The sequence below is a fragment of the Ranitomeya variabilis genome, chromosome 5, assembly GCF_051348905.1.
Source record: "Ranitomeya variabilis isolate aRanVar5 chromosome 5, aRanVar5.hap1, whole genome shotgun sequence".
Taxonomy (NCBI): Eukaryota; Metazoa; Chordata; class Amphibia; order Anura; family Dendrobatidae; genus Ranitomeya; species Ranitomeya variabilis.
The window spans coordinates 301,264,093-301,277,841 of record NC_135236.1 but is presented as its reverse complement, the minus strand read 5'-3'; the positions used below and the strand labels follow the sequence as shown (position 1 = coordinate 301,277,841).

General features: G+C 41.0%; 1 long non-coding RNA gene across 3 annotated transcripts in view; it reads right to left on the bottom strand.

The window, feature by feature from the left end:
- Nucleotides 1-497: 497 nt before the first annotated feature.
- The window catches only part of LOC143773634 (uncharacterized), a 141,551-nt gene continuing 128,299 nt past the window's right edge, over nucleotides 498-13,749 (bottom strand). For all 3 annotated transcript variants that reach the window (XR_013215265.1, XR_013215264.1, XR_013215266.1), the window contains 2 exons: nucleotides 11,050-11,211; nucleotides 498-866 (listed from right to left, as the gene is read on the bottom strand). This is a non-coding gene — a long non-coding RNA (uncharacterized LOC143773634). The remainder of the gene's footprint in view (nucleotides 867-11,049; nucleotides 11,212-13,749) is intronic.

Below are 13,749 nucleotides of genomic sequence, written 5' to 3'. Positions count from 1 at the left end.
GGGAACAGGAGTTGTCGGGAGCATCGCGAGGATCGGGAAGGCTGCGGGGCCGCATGATTTTTTGTTTGTAATTATTTTTAACATTCTATCTTTTACTATTGATGCTGCATTGGCAGCATCAATAATAAAAAGTTGGTCACACTTGTCAAACACTATGTTTGACAAGTGTGACCTGCCTGTCAATCAGTTTTCCAAGCGATGTTACAGATTGCTTGGAAAACGCTAGCATTCTGCAAGCTAATTACGCTTGTAAAACGCTAGTGTTTAGCGGGAATATGCATGCCAATTCCGCATGCGTATTTCCCGCGGCAGGGAGTTGCGAAATTTTTGCGGCAATTCCGAACATGTGTGCGTAGCCTTAAGGTTGAGAAAGTGTGTGTTACGCCCACAGGGTGTGGGGAAGTATAGTGGACTCACTAGACCACTGAGCAGTGGTAGCTGTATACCCGGTACACAAGAGACAGGAGAATGAGCTTCCAAAAAGCAAAGGTATTTATTTAAAGGAAGCTTTAACAAACAGAAAGAGATGCCTGAGAGAAGACCTTTCTGGACCACAACACTGAACCACGTAGTGGAGCACAGGGCAAGGTGTACCCCTATACAGGGATTCCCCCGTCACAACACCAGATGGCCTAAATGCCGCAGTACCCGGACCAGAGGGACGACACGTACAGACCATATTAACAAGATGATGGAATTCAGGCTCTGTCAGTGGAGAGAATCCTGGAAGCTCTGTGTAGTCCCGGAAAGGCTGAGCCAGCCGGCAGCAATATCTGGATGGTTCAGAGAGAAGCAGCTTAGTCAGCCTGGAGTGGAAACCGGAGAGTCCAGAAGGATCCAGAATAGGGAACTGCCAGCAGAGGATTCTGAGGAGACAGAGGAATTAGAAAACCGAAAGTAATAAACTTCAGTTTGCAGAGCACAGCAGAGTGTGGCCTGAGCAGAAGGCCACGAACAACAGAATGAACACATTGCCCAGGCACCTCCCTTAAGGGGAGGATGCCTTTTATGCACAGAGCATCATAGCACAGAGAGCCCTAATAGAGAACAGCTGCTATGATGTTTTAGGTATGTGCAGGAAGAAGGGCGCACCTCCTAAGAGCATTTCAGGAGACCTGCCAAGAGGATGCAGGTTCTTAGCAGAGAAAGGAGCCGCTGATTGTCTGGAGCCACGGACAGGGTGTGTAGTACCAGTGGAGCTGCGTGAAAGGTGCCGGTCTCCCTTTGCAGCGGAGACCGGGCCTGCAGCTGAGGGCATGACAGTGTGCATGAGAATGGGAGCATTACACATAGAATCTATCTCATTCATGGTGTTTCCTTCCTTACCAGCTAGGGTTCTGTTGGGTATGCCCCGGTTTATGAAACACAATACTACTATCAATTTGGAGAATTGTGAGGTTAATTCATGTTTTTAGTACCGTATATACTCGAGTATAAGCCAAGATTTTCAGCCCAAAAAAATGGGCTGAAAGTGCCCCTTTCAGTTTATACTCGAGTCATGGTCGGCAGGGGGGTTGGCGGGTGAGAGGGAGCAACGACGGTCACATACCTGCTCCTGGTGCTCCTGACGCGGTCCCTGCATGTCCCATGGTCTCCGGCACCGGCAGCTTCTTCCCCTGTTTAGCAATCACGTGGTACCGCTCATTAAAGTATTGAATATGGACTCCATTCCCATAGGGGTGGAGCCGCATATTCTTTACTGTGATGAGCGGTACCAGTGACCGCTGAACAGAGGAAGAAGGTGCCGGCTCCCGGAGACTATCTGTCCGGGAGAAGCTGCCAGGGACCATGCCGGGAGCAGGTGAGTATTTCATATTCACCTTTCCTCGTTCCACCGCCGCTCCGTCCTCCGCGTCCTTTGCAGTGACTGTTCAGGTCAGAGGGTGCAATGACGTATTAGTGTGCGTGCTGCCTTCTGCCTGAACAGTCACTGCGGAGAGACTGGATGCTGAGGAGCAGTGGGCAGCAACGAGAGGTGAGTATGTCATTTTTTTTATTGCAGCAGCAGCATTATATGTGGCACATTGTTATATGGAGCATCTTATGGGGCCATAATGAACTGTATGGAGCATTATATGTGGCACATTGTTATATGGAGCATCTTATGGGGCCATAATAAACTGTATGGAGCATTACATGTGGCACATTGTTATATGGAGCATCTTATGGGGCCATAAAGAACTGTATGGAGCATTATATGTGGCACATTGTTATATGGAGCATCTATGGGGCCATAATGAACTGTATGGAGCATTATATGTGGCACATTGTTATATGGAGCATCTTATGGGGCCATAATGAACTGTATGGAGCATTATATGTGGCACATTGTTATATGGAGCATCTTATGGGGCCATAAAGAACTGTATGGATCATTATATGTGGCACATTGTTATATGGAGCATCTATGGGGCCATAATGAACTGTATGGAGCATTATATGTGGAACATTGTTATATGGAGCATCTATGGGGCCATAATGAACTGCATGGAACATTACATGTGGCACATTGTTATATGGAGCATCTTATGGGGCCATAATGAACTGTATGGAGCATTATACGTGGCACATTGTTATATGGAGCATCTTATGGGGCCATAATGAACTGTATGGAGCATTATATGTGGCACATTGTTATATGGAGCATCTATGGGGCCATAATGAACTGCATGGAACATTACATGTGGCACATTGTTATATGGAGCATCTATGGGGCCATAATGAACTGTATGGAGCATTACATGTGGTACATTGTTATATGGAGCATCTTATGGGGCCATAATGAACTGTATGGAGTATTATATGTGGCACATTTTTATATGGAGCATCTTATGGGGCCATAATTAGCATTTGTGCAGCATTATATGGGCCAAATATCCGTATGGAGCATCTTATGGGGCCATGATCAGCATTTGTACAGCATTATATAGAGCATATTTTAATATGGAGCATCTTATGGGGCCCATCATAAACTGTATGGAGCATTATATGGGGTGTATTTTGTATGGAGCATTATATGGGGCCCATCATGAACTGTATGGAGCATTATATGGGTGTATTTTGTATGGAGCATTATATGGGGGCCCCTGATTCAATATGGATATTCAAAAACACTTAACCTACTGATGTCTCAATTAATTTTACTTTTATTGGTATCTATTTTTATTTTTGACATTTACCGGTAGCTGCTGCATTTCCCACCCTAGGCTTATACTTGAGTCAATAAGTTTTCCCAGTTTTTTGTTGCAAAATTAGGGGGGTCGGCTTATACTCGGGTCGGCTTATACTCGGGTCAGCTTATACTCGAGTATATACGATATATCTAAATCCCTGGCATCAAGGAGATATCTTCTTCTAGATTTGATTCAGAATTTTGAGGATGTGTTTTCCGAAACTGATTGTGAATTTCTTCCCACGCATAGGTCATATGATTGTGCTATAAAATTTTAATGTGATCATCTGGGGGTGTTGTGTGGGGGCACAACACTTATAAGAGCCTTCGATTCCGCAGTTGCAGTCTCATGATTTGTTTTTCTACATTGAAAAAGGTGCCAATTTGGCACTGAAATGCATTGGTTGAATAAAAACCTTAATTTTACTCAATCAAAGTTTCTTCATTCCCGCAAGGACAGCCCAGGTACCATTAGAGTCTGCTGTAAGTCAGTGCCGGGGTCACGACTACGGCTGTCGCACTCTATACACAGAGGAGTAACTGAAACACGAACGCTGTCAGGAGTAAGAGAGTTAATTTCCTACTGGCAGCAGGGCTCAAAGTATGGGTGTCGGGCTATTTACCTGCAGATTAACCCCATATCTGCAGGTTAATAGCATTTTTTCACGTGACAGGTCCTCTCTAAGCTGATAAATATGAATTTAATTCACATTGGTTTAACTTTTTCCAGAGAGAAAAATAGCGAATATATGAATATATGCGATCATTGCGATGATCTTACTTTGTTATACTTGGTCCTAACCCAAAGAAATGTTAGCGTGTGCCAAAGCTAATAACATATTTTTCAGATGGTCATAAACTACTCTTATACAACCAAACATTTTGTATTCATTCCTATTTCCTCTGTCATAGTGCTGGCCTACCCTAAAAACTTCAATGTTCACGTAAGCTTCCTCAAAGGTTTCAGAAACTTTGCAAAATTACAATGTGTTAGTTAATGTTATCTGAGGCAAGCAGTAAAATACAAATATGTAAAATGGGATTTTCCACTGCATTTATATAGTGAAGTATTTCCTCATAGCTCACAATGGAGGAATTACCTTAACCTACTTGGAGCAGTGCTTACTAGGCTCAGTGACAGGTCAAAAACCAGAGAAGTTAGAATATCTGCACACAAGCAATACAAGTAAGGACTCGCTCACACTGGCGAGTAGCAGCCGATGATGCTGTCTTGCCAGAGAATCAGATGCTATTTGCAAATCACCCTCGGCTCAAACTCTAAGGGTAAATTCACACTAGGTGCTTTTTGCTGCGTTTTTGAGCATTTTTTGCTGAGTTTTGGCATACTAGAGTTGTCTCTTGTGCATGCTGATAAAGTTTAGTTTTTTTTTTTTTTTAAATCCTATTCTACAAAATCAAGTTTTGGCTCAAAAAACGCAGCAAAACCTGATATTTGCGTTTTTGGTGCTTTTTTCAGTGTTTTTCACCACCCATTCATTTCAATTTGTGAAAAACGCTGAAAAAAGCTGAAAGAAATGACATGCTCCATTGTGCAAAAAAACATGCAAAGCACAAAATCCTGAAGACAAAAAAGCTCAATGTGTGTATGAGATTTCTGAACTCTCATAGACTTTGCTGGTACTGTAAAATGCAGCTGAAAAATTGCATTAAAAAACGCTGCAAAAATGCCTAGAGTGAACATAACCTTAAAGCACACTTTACAGCCTTTTTACACACTGTATGTCCTTAAATGTATTGCCGACCAGTGGTGGTCTGAGTCCTGGAGATTCTGACCTACAGCGCAAAACACTGTTCTAAAGCACTTACTTCAGGAGGCAGAAGCTCAGCTCCTGCAGGAGCACGTGCATAGATCTATGTATGCTCAACAGAAAGCTGAGGATATACAAAATAGAAAACCATTGTAAAGTGTACGAACAGTTGAGAGAAAACCTGTCAGCAGGATTTAGCAATATAAAATAAAGTTATTATTACCATAATGGTGCTGTTATACTACTTCAACTGATACCACTGGGGTAGGGTCATCTTCCTCCACAGTACAGCCAGCCTCCTGTCTTGCTTTGACAGGAGTGACCTGCCTCCTATTAAAAATTCAGCACTGCCGTCATTGGGGTGAGCGGTGCTTATGCAGTGTGATTCCATGGTGATCAATCTGCACATGCTCCACTTCCAGTGTCATTTTATTGAAGACCTGAAAACCGGCAATGGACTCACACTGCGCACGCACCACCCACCCCAATGATGGCAGTGGTAGCGTGGAATTTAAAAAAGGAGGCAGGTCACTTAATGATCAGTGACCTGTCATAGCAACACAGGAGGCTGGCGGTTGGACAGAGGAGTAGAAGAAGACCCTACCACCAGTCCTTCCCTGATGCACAGATATATCATTAGAAGAAAAATTTAGACCCTGTTTAAACAAATACCAGAGGTCTAATTCCTTCACCAAAGATATCAATTTAATTAGCAAAACAGTGCCAATATGGCCATATCTTTACTTTATATTGATAAATCCTGCTGATAGATTCTTTTAAGCTTCCCTTAGTGGCAATTGTAGGTGACCAACATGGCATCTCTTCAATCTATGTCTACTGTATGTAGGGAATTTAAAGCTTTGTACCATAAAATTTCAGCTCTAACCTTTAAAAAGATATAGTAAGCAATTGCTTCCCAGACACATTAAATATCAGTAGTAGAGATAAGAGGAGGATTGAGTTTGAGTCGAATTTCCTGAAATCCTAGGTTTCACACAAATTCAAACATTTTGAATTTGTATTACCAAACTGAGGAGAACCCCAAATAAACACTCACTAGGAAGCCTAAAATGTAACTTTTATTATTAGCAGTACTAAAAATTAACTAAAGGGTATAAAAATATGTCCCTAATCTGCCTACATTTGTTTAAATTAAAGCGCTCACTGATCTCTTTCTTATACGTGATAGGTAGCACCCCGGAGTGCCAACCCTTATCTGGTAGGACATAGACAATTAGCACACTAGTCCCCCCCAACATGTCACCACATTTGAGGCGTCATCAGGTGATGGGACACTGAATGGTGGCCATCCAGACAAGCCATCTATATATACAATGGGTACGGAAAGCATTCAGACTCCTTTAAATTTTTCACTCTTTGTTTCCTTGCAGCCATTTGGTAAATTTAAAAAAAAAATAAATCATTTTTTCACATTAATGTACACTATGTACCCCATCTTGACTGAAAAACAGAAATGTAGACATTTTTGCAAATTTATTAAAATGAAAAACTGAAATATCACATGGTCATAAGTATTCAGACCCTTTGCTCAGTACTGAGTATAAGCACCCTTTTGAGCTAGTACAGCCATGACTCTTCTTGGAAATGATGCAACAAGTTTTTCACACCTGGCTTTGGGGATCCTCTACCTTGCAGATCTTCTAAAGTTCCATCAGGTTGGATGGTGGACGTTGTTGGACAGCATTTTCAGGTCTCTCCAGACATGCTCAATTGGGTTTAGGTCAGGGCTCTGGCTGGGCCAGTCAAGAGTGGTCACAGAGTTGTTCTGAAGCCACTGCTTTGTTATTTTAGCTGTGTGCTTAGGGTCATTGTCTTGTTAGAAGTTGAATCTTCGGCCAAGTCTGAGGTCCAGAGCACTCTGGATGAGGTTTTCATTCAGGATATCTCTGTACTTGGCCATATTCCTGTTTCTTCAATGACAACCAGTCATCCTGTCCCTGCAGCTGAAAAACACCCCCATAGCATGATGTTGCCACCAACATGTTTCACTCTTGGGAGTGTATTGGGCAGGTGATGAGCAGTGCCTGGTTTTCTCCACACATGCCGCTTAGAATTATCACCAAAAAGGTCTATCTTCATCTCATCAGACCAGAGAATCTTATTTCTCATAGTCTGGGAGGCCTTCAAGTGTTTTTTAGCAAACTCTATGCGGTCTTTCATATGTCTTGCACTGAGGAGAGGCTTCCTTCGGGCCACTTTACTATAAAGGCCCGACTGGTGGAGGGCTGCAGTGATAGTTGACTTTGTGGATCTTTCTCCCATCTCCCTACTGCATCTCTGGAGCTCAGCCACAGTGATCTTGGGGTTCTTCTTTACCTCTCCTCCCCTGATTGCTCAGTTTGGCTGGATGGCCAGGTCTAGGAAGACTTTTGGTGGTTCAAAACTTCTTCCATTTAAGGATTATGGAGGTCACTGTGCTCTTAGGAAGCTTGAGTACTGCAGAAATTCTGTTGTAACCTTGGCCAGATCTGTGCCTTGTCACAATTCTGTCTCTGAGCTCCTTGGCCAGTTCCTTTGACCTCATGATTCTCATTTGGTCTGACATGCACTGTGAGCTGTGAGGTCTTATATAGACAGGTGTGTGCCTTTCCAAATCAAGTCATATCAGTTTAATTAAACACAGATGGACTCCAATGAAGGAGTGGAACCATCTCAAGGAAGATCACAAGCAAATGGACAGCATGTGACTTAAATATGAGAGTCTGAGCAAAGGGTCTGAATATGTATGACCATGTGATATTTCAGTTTTTCTTTTTTAATAAATTTGCAAAAATTACTACATTTCTGATTTTTTTTTCAGTCAAGATGGGGTGCAGAGTGTAAATAATGAGAAAAAAAAACTTTTTTGAATTTACCATATGGCTGCAATGAAACAAAGTGTGAAAAATTTAAAGGGGTCTGAATATTTTCTGTGCCCACTGTAAGTATATTAGTTGTTCGCATCATAATGAATATCTATTTATTTTATTCAATATACAAATAGTAATAGGGGAAAACCAGTAGTTTTGAATACCAACGTCACAGGTTCCTGATATCCAACATACGTTATTTATAAACCATCTCCATGAGAGGAACATGTTACATCCATAGCAATAAAGTATCAAATAAAACTGTTGTTATTGTTCTTATTGTTACAGTATTAGTCCACTTTCTATGCTAGATATGTTACGATTACTCAGCTCCTCAACTATTGATATTAATTTACTCCTCCTGACGTTACATCAGTCTATATATCTATTGAGTTCATAGCACTTGAACCCTTGAAGGTTTTACACATCTTGATTAACATTAGACCATTGTACCAAAGGAGACATAATACAAGGCCAAATAGACTAAGAATAGTGCTAATTAAAATATATTAAAAACACCATACCCACAACTGTAATGATTTTACCATATATCATATATAAATGTAAATACACTCACCGGCCACTTTATTAGGTACACCATGCTAGTAACGGGTTGGACCCCCTTTTGCCTTCAGAACTGCCTCAATTCTTCGTGGCATAGGTTCAACAAGGTGCTGGAAGCATTCCTCAGAGATTTTGGTCCATATTGACATGATGGCATCACACAGTTGCCGCAGATTTGTCGGCTGCACATCCCAAAGATGCTCCATACAAGGCAGGATGGATCCATGCTTTCATGTTGTTTACGCCAAATTCTGACCCTACCATCCGAATGTCGCAGCAGAAATCGAGACTCATCAGACCAAGCAACGTTTTTCCAATCTTCTACTGTCCAATTTCGATGAGCTTGTACAAATTGTAGCCTCAGTTTCCTGTTCTTAGCTGAAAGGAGTGGTACCCGGTGTGGTCTTCTGCTGCTGTAACCCATCTGCCTCAAAGTTCGACGCACTGTGCGTTCAGAGATGCTCTTAGGCCTACCTTGGTTGTAACGGGTGGCGATTTGAGTCACTGTTGCCTTTCTATCAGCTCGAACCAGTCTGCCCATTCTCCTCTGACCTCTGGCATCAACAAGGCATTTCCGCCCACAGAACTGCCGCTCACTGGATTTTTTTTCTTTTTCGGACCATTCTCTGTAAACCCTAGAGATGGTTGTGCGTGAAAATCCCAGTAGATCAGCAGTTTCTGAAATACTCAGACCAGCCCTTCTGGCACCAACAACCATGCCACGTTCAAAGGCACTCAAATCACCTTTCTTCCCCATACTGATGCTCGGTTTGAACTGCAGGAGATTGTCTTGACCATGTCTACATGCCTAAATGCACTGAGTTGCCGCCATGTGATTGGCTGATTAGAAATTAAGTGTTAACAAGAAGTTGGACAGGTGTACCTAATAAAGTGGCCAGTGAGTGTATACCTCCCTGTATATACAAATATTTTCTTTATAGTTTCCACTCATAGAAAAGCGCCATTTGAGAAACCCTCATTAAGGCCAACTGGACTCATAGTACCAAGGCGACAAATCTACGGTATCTAGCCTCTTCTTTTAATCACAACTGATCCAAATTGCCTTCTCTCTGTTTGAGGGTATATTTTTGAACCCCCAAAATCTGCATTGCCAAGGGACTCGAACTATGATGGAATCTCATATGGCGCAAGAATGGCGTATCATATTCATTGCCAATTGATCCAACATGTTGTAATACACATCTCTGATGTTTCGGACTTTTAAATTGTTTTGTCATAATAATAAAGCTGCACGCCTTGCAATGGCCACATTTAAAACACCCTGTCATTATATTTGTAAGCCAACTACTGCCAGATTCGCTCACTGGTGGGAAGTGACTTGGGACAGGCATATTTTTTTTTTTATTCGGCCCTTTGTGATGTTCTCGAATTGGGAAATCCTATCACATAAATCCTTATCTTCCCTTAGAAGGTACCAGTACTTTGTCAATATCTTTTTAACCTCTGGTGCACCTTTCTCATACATATTCTGTACCTATACAGCAAATTAATTTTTATTCAGAGGGAAAGGCTTCTTATTTTGTAGGACCTGATCCTTCAGAGTATGTATTGCATGGTGAAAAGCTCTCGTCAGCGACTTTTTGGGTAACCCCTATCTCTGAATCATTTATACAAGATGGAACATTCCTCTAAAAAATCTTCATCTCTTAAGCAGTTTCTTCCTGCTCTTAGGTATTGCTCAGTTGGAATACCTCTTTTAAGAGGCAGTGGATGAAAGCTATCCCAGTGGAGGAGACTATTAGTCAAGGTTTCTTTTCTAAAAGTCTTTCTTTGGATATAACCAATCGAGTCTATCCAGATAGTAAGGTCTAGGAAGTTGAGAGATCTAGCATTAATCTCATGAGTAAATTTGAGACTCAAATTGTTCTCATTTAAAATATGCACAAAATCAAGAAATAGTGATTTAGGCCCTTCCCAAAAAATTAAAATATCATTGATATAAGGTGCGCACTGTGAAACGTGACTGGTGTAACATGATAAATCCTCATTAAACACAAATTTATCATCCCACCAACCCAGGAATAAATTGGCATAGGGAGGAGCGCAAACCGTCCCAATGGCAGTACCCCGAAATTGGTGGAGGGTGTCCCCATTAAACATAAATAATTGTGCTCTAATACAAATTTAAGAACTGTAAGGACAAAAGAATTGTGTTCACGCTGATGAGAACCACATAACCTTAGAAAAAATATCATTAATCCGTATGCCATGATCGTGCTTAACACTACTGTATTGCATCTCTACATCGAGACTCGCTATAAGTGCGTTTTTAGAAACTGACAAATTTAGTAATTTACATACAGTATCTTTTGTGTCTTTTAGAAAGGAAGGTAATGTGCAAACAAATGGTTGTATAATTTTGTCTACATAAATGCTAGCTCTCTTAGTTAGACATTCGTTTCCAGAGATTGTAGGTCTTCCTGGAGGATTGACCCTATTTTTATGCATTTTAGGCAATGTATAAAAAGTTGCAATTGTGAGATGCTTATTGTAAACATATTTATTTTCATCCTCACTAATCTTGAGATTATATTTGATCCAGCACCATTTCTTGGCCGCTGAAGAATCAGAGAGTGTGCTAACACCATTTTGCATTGCAGTGTGGCTTCCCTATAATATCATGCAGCTATGGCATCACACAGATTTATCGTACCTTGTATAGGTCAGTCAGTACTTGGGCTATCACAGATCACCAGTTCTCAGAGGAGCAAAGTTTGTACGGCAGAGCTGTTTCCATCTTCAGAGTCACTCGGTTAATCTCTCTCTTCTCTAGATTGTAAGCTTTTTGGTCAGAGTGGTCCTTTCTCTCTTTCGCCTGTAAAATGTAAACTCTTGTGGTCAGCAGGGTCCTTTCTTTTTCTCTGTATCCTCTTCCCCACATGTATCTACTAGCAATTACAAGCTTACTATTATTGAGATTTGGGCAAATTTATTTGCCGTGATTTGAAAATATTTGTGAAAAATTCAGAGAAGTCATCGAAGTCGAATTCCAATAGATCCACTCATTTCTTGTAGTAATGAAACATTTTTTAACAATCTTTACATTGGATTAATATAATGTTAATGGAGAGCCAATAAAATTATCAAAATAAACCTGTTTGCCAATATATTTGGCTGTTCCCTTTTAAGAAAACTACTGAGATACCTTTACTTAGTATAAACGCACAGCTAGATTTTCAAAGGCCTATAAATCCATCGTTTTAAATTACTGTATATAATAGAATATATAGTATACTGTAATGACATACACTCACATTTTCCTTTCTTTAGACAATTTAGAAAAAAACAGACCACTGGCATACAGAAATATGTTCAATTGTTTTTATCTGCAGTTGGTACACAGTGTTCCACTCATTCATCCAAAAGGCCCTTCAAAGGGGCCGAGATTTTTTTTATTTTGTTATAGGAGCCAAACCAGTTGATGTGACACAAAAGCAATTTAAATGTATATTACATTGTCTCCAGTTGTTCCAAAATAAAAGAGATAGGAAAAGTCTGAGCTGTCCTTATTCTCCAAGGACAAAGGAAAGCCCAAGATACATTTCGGAAAAATGTGTTTTACTGATTTCTTCTGTACTGCTTGTCCTTAACAGCAGGCTGTGGAGTTTCTGGAGTTTAATCTCCAAATCGACACAAACATGGCCAGCGTGTGACTATTGTACGGTAAAAGCCATATTTTCTGTTCTTTTCTTTCTAGGTTGCATTTGTAGTGCTAGACTCGAAATACACACTTCTATTCTGTGGGACTTTAAACCATGTTTTATTTACTTTTTTGTGAACATTAATTTTGTCAATAGAGTTTTACTCAATTTTTGCATGTAATGTATCTATCTATCTATCTATCTATCTATCTATCTATCTTTCTATCTGTCTATCTATCCCTCTATCTATCCATCTATCTATCTAGTGTGAACAGGAGCAAGCTGCAATGACTGCATAGCATTAAAAAAAAAGGAGGAACACAGCAGCACCCTGCAAGGATCAAGAAACTACATTGTTGCTGAATAAAATGTACTACAAAAATAAATAATACTTACAATAAATGAAGATTCTTAGCGCATAAATTGGCTAATTCATGTGTGCCCATCAACTACAGAAAGGTGACACTTGTCTGATGAGTCCTATTATTCTAAACATGCCTCTATTGGACCCAAGGGTGCTTTTAATTAGGTCTGGTATCTACCTGTCCATTTAAAATTGTAGGTTTTTAACTAGTGATGAGCGAGCACTAAAAGGCTCGGGTGCTTGTTGCTCGGGTCGAGCAGATTGGAATACTCGGGTACTCGGCCAGAACAACGAGCCCAATGTAAGTCTATGGGAGACCCGAGTATTTTTACTGCAATCCCCCCCGGGGGTCATTTTAAGGTTTGAAAATGATGTTAACACTGCTCAAATGACATCATGAGGATCACCCCTGAAAGCATTCCTGACTCCTAGTTCACAGCTTTAATCAATTTCTTCCGAGATTCATGCCATTTTTCCCGGTGCCACAAAAAACACATTAAAACAAAACCAAAACGGGTTTTGCTTGGAAATATGTCAAGGTACATCCTTTGCAGGTTAATGACTTGCCTGTAAGGCCAAATATTTAACCCCAGACCGAAAATTTCCTCCCCACTTAGGCTTAGTTCAGATGCAGCGTTTTTGAAGCGTTCAACTTTAACATTGCTTTCAACCACTACAAATGCATTCACTGGGAAATGTCATTGTAACATTAACAGCCCTAGCTGGCCATGTGGTGTGTGACACATACACAGACCCATCTTGTTTCATTTATGAAGGAGGGACTCTTAAAGTCACAGAGCCTATTTTTACTGGTGCATCAGGTGGCATTAATCTTCTTAAAGGGCCATTATGAAACAGTGGGTCTCCTAAACTGTAGTAGCCTATGCTGTGAGTGGATGGGCTGCCAAGAATTACGACGCACCATAATACCACTGTCATAAGATTTCCAGGGGGGACTCCTGAAAAAGTGTTGCATTGAATTTAAGGCCTGCCCTGCTACCAATTCATATGCACCTTAATAAGCCTTTGACCCCACATACTGGATGCACCCATGAAAATCCACTTCACAATATGCATTTTATACTCCTGTATCCTTTGTTTTACACATTGGCAGCAAGGCCAGCCCTGCTGCATAGTCAGTCATATGCACCCCATCAGGCCTTGGAACCCACATACTAGATGGGCCCATGAAAATCCACTTCACAAAATGCATTTTGTACTCCCGTACTCCTTTGTTTTACACATTGGCAGCAAGGCCAGCCCTGCTGCATAGTCATATGCACTCCATTACGCCTTGGAACCCACATACTGGATGTGCCAATAAAAATCCACTTCGCAATATGCATTT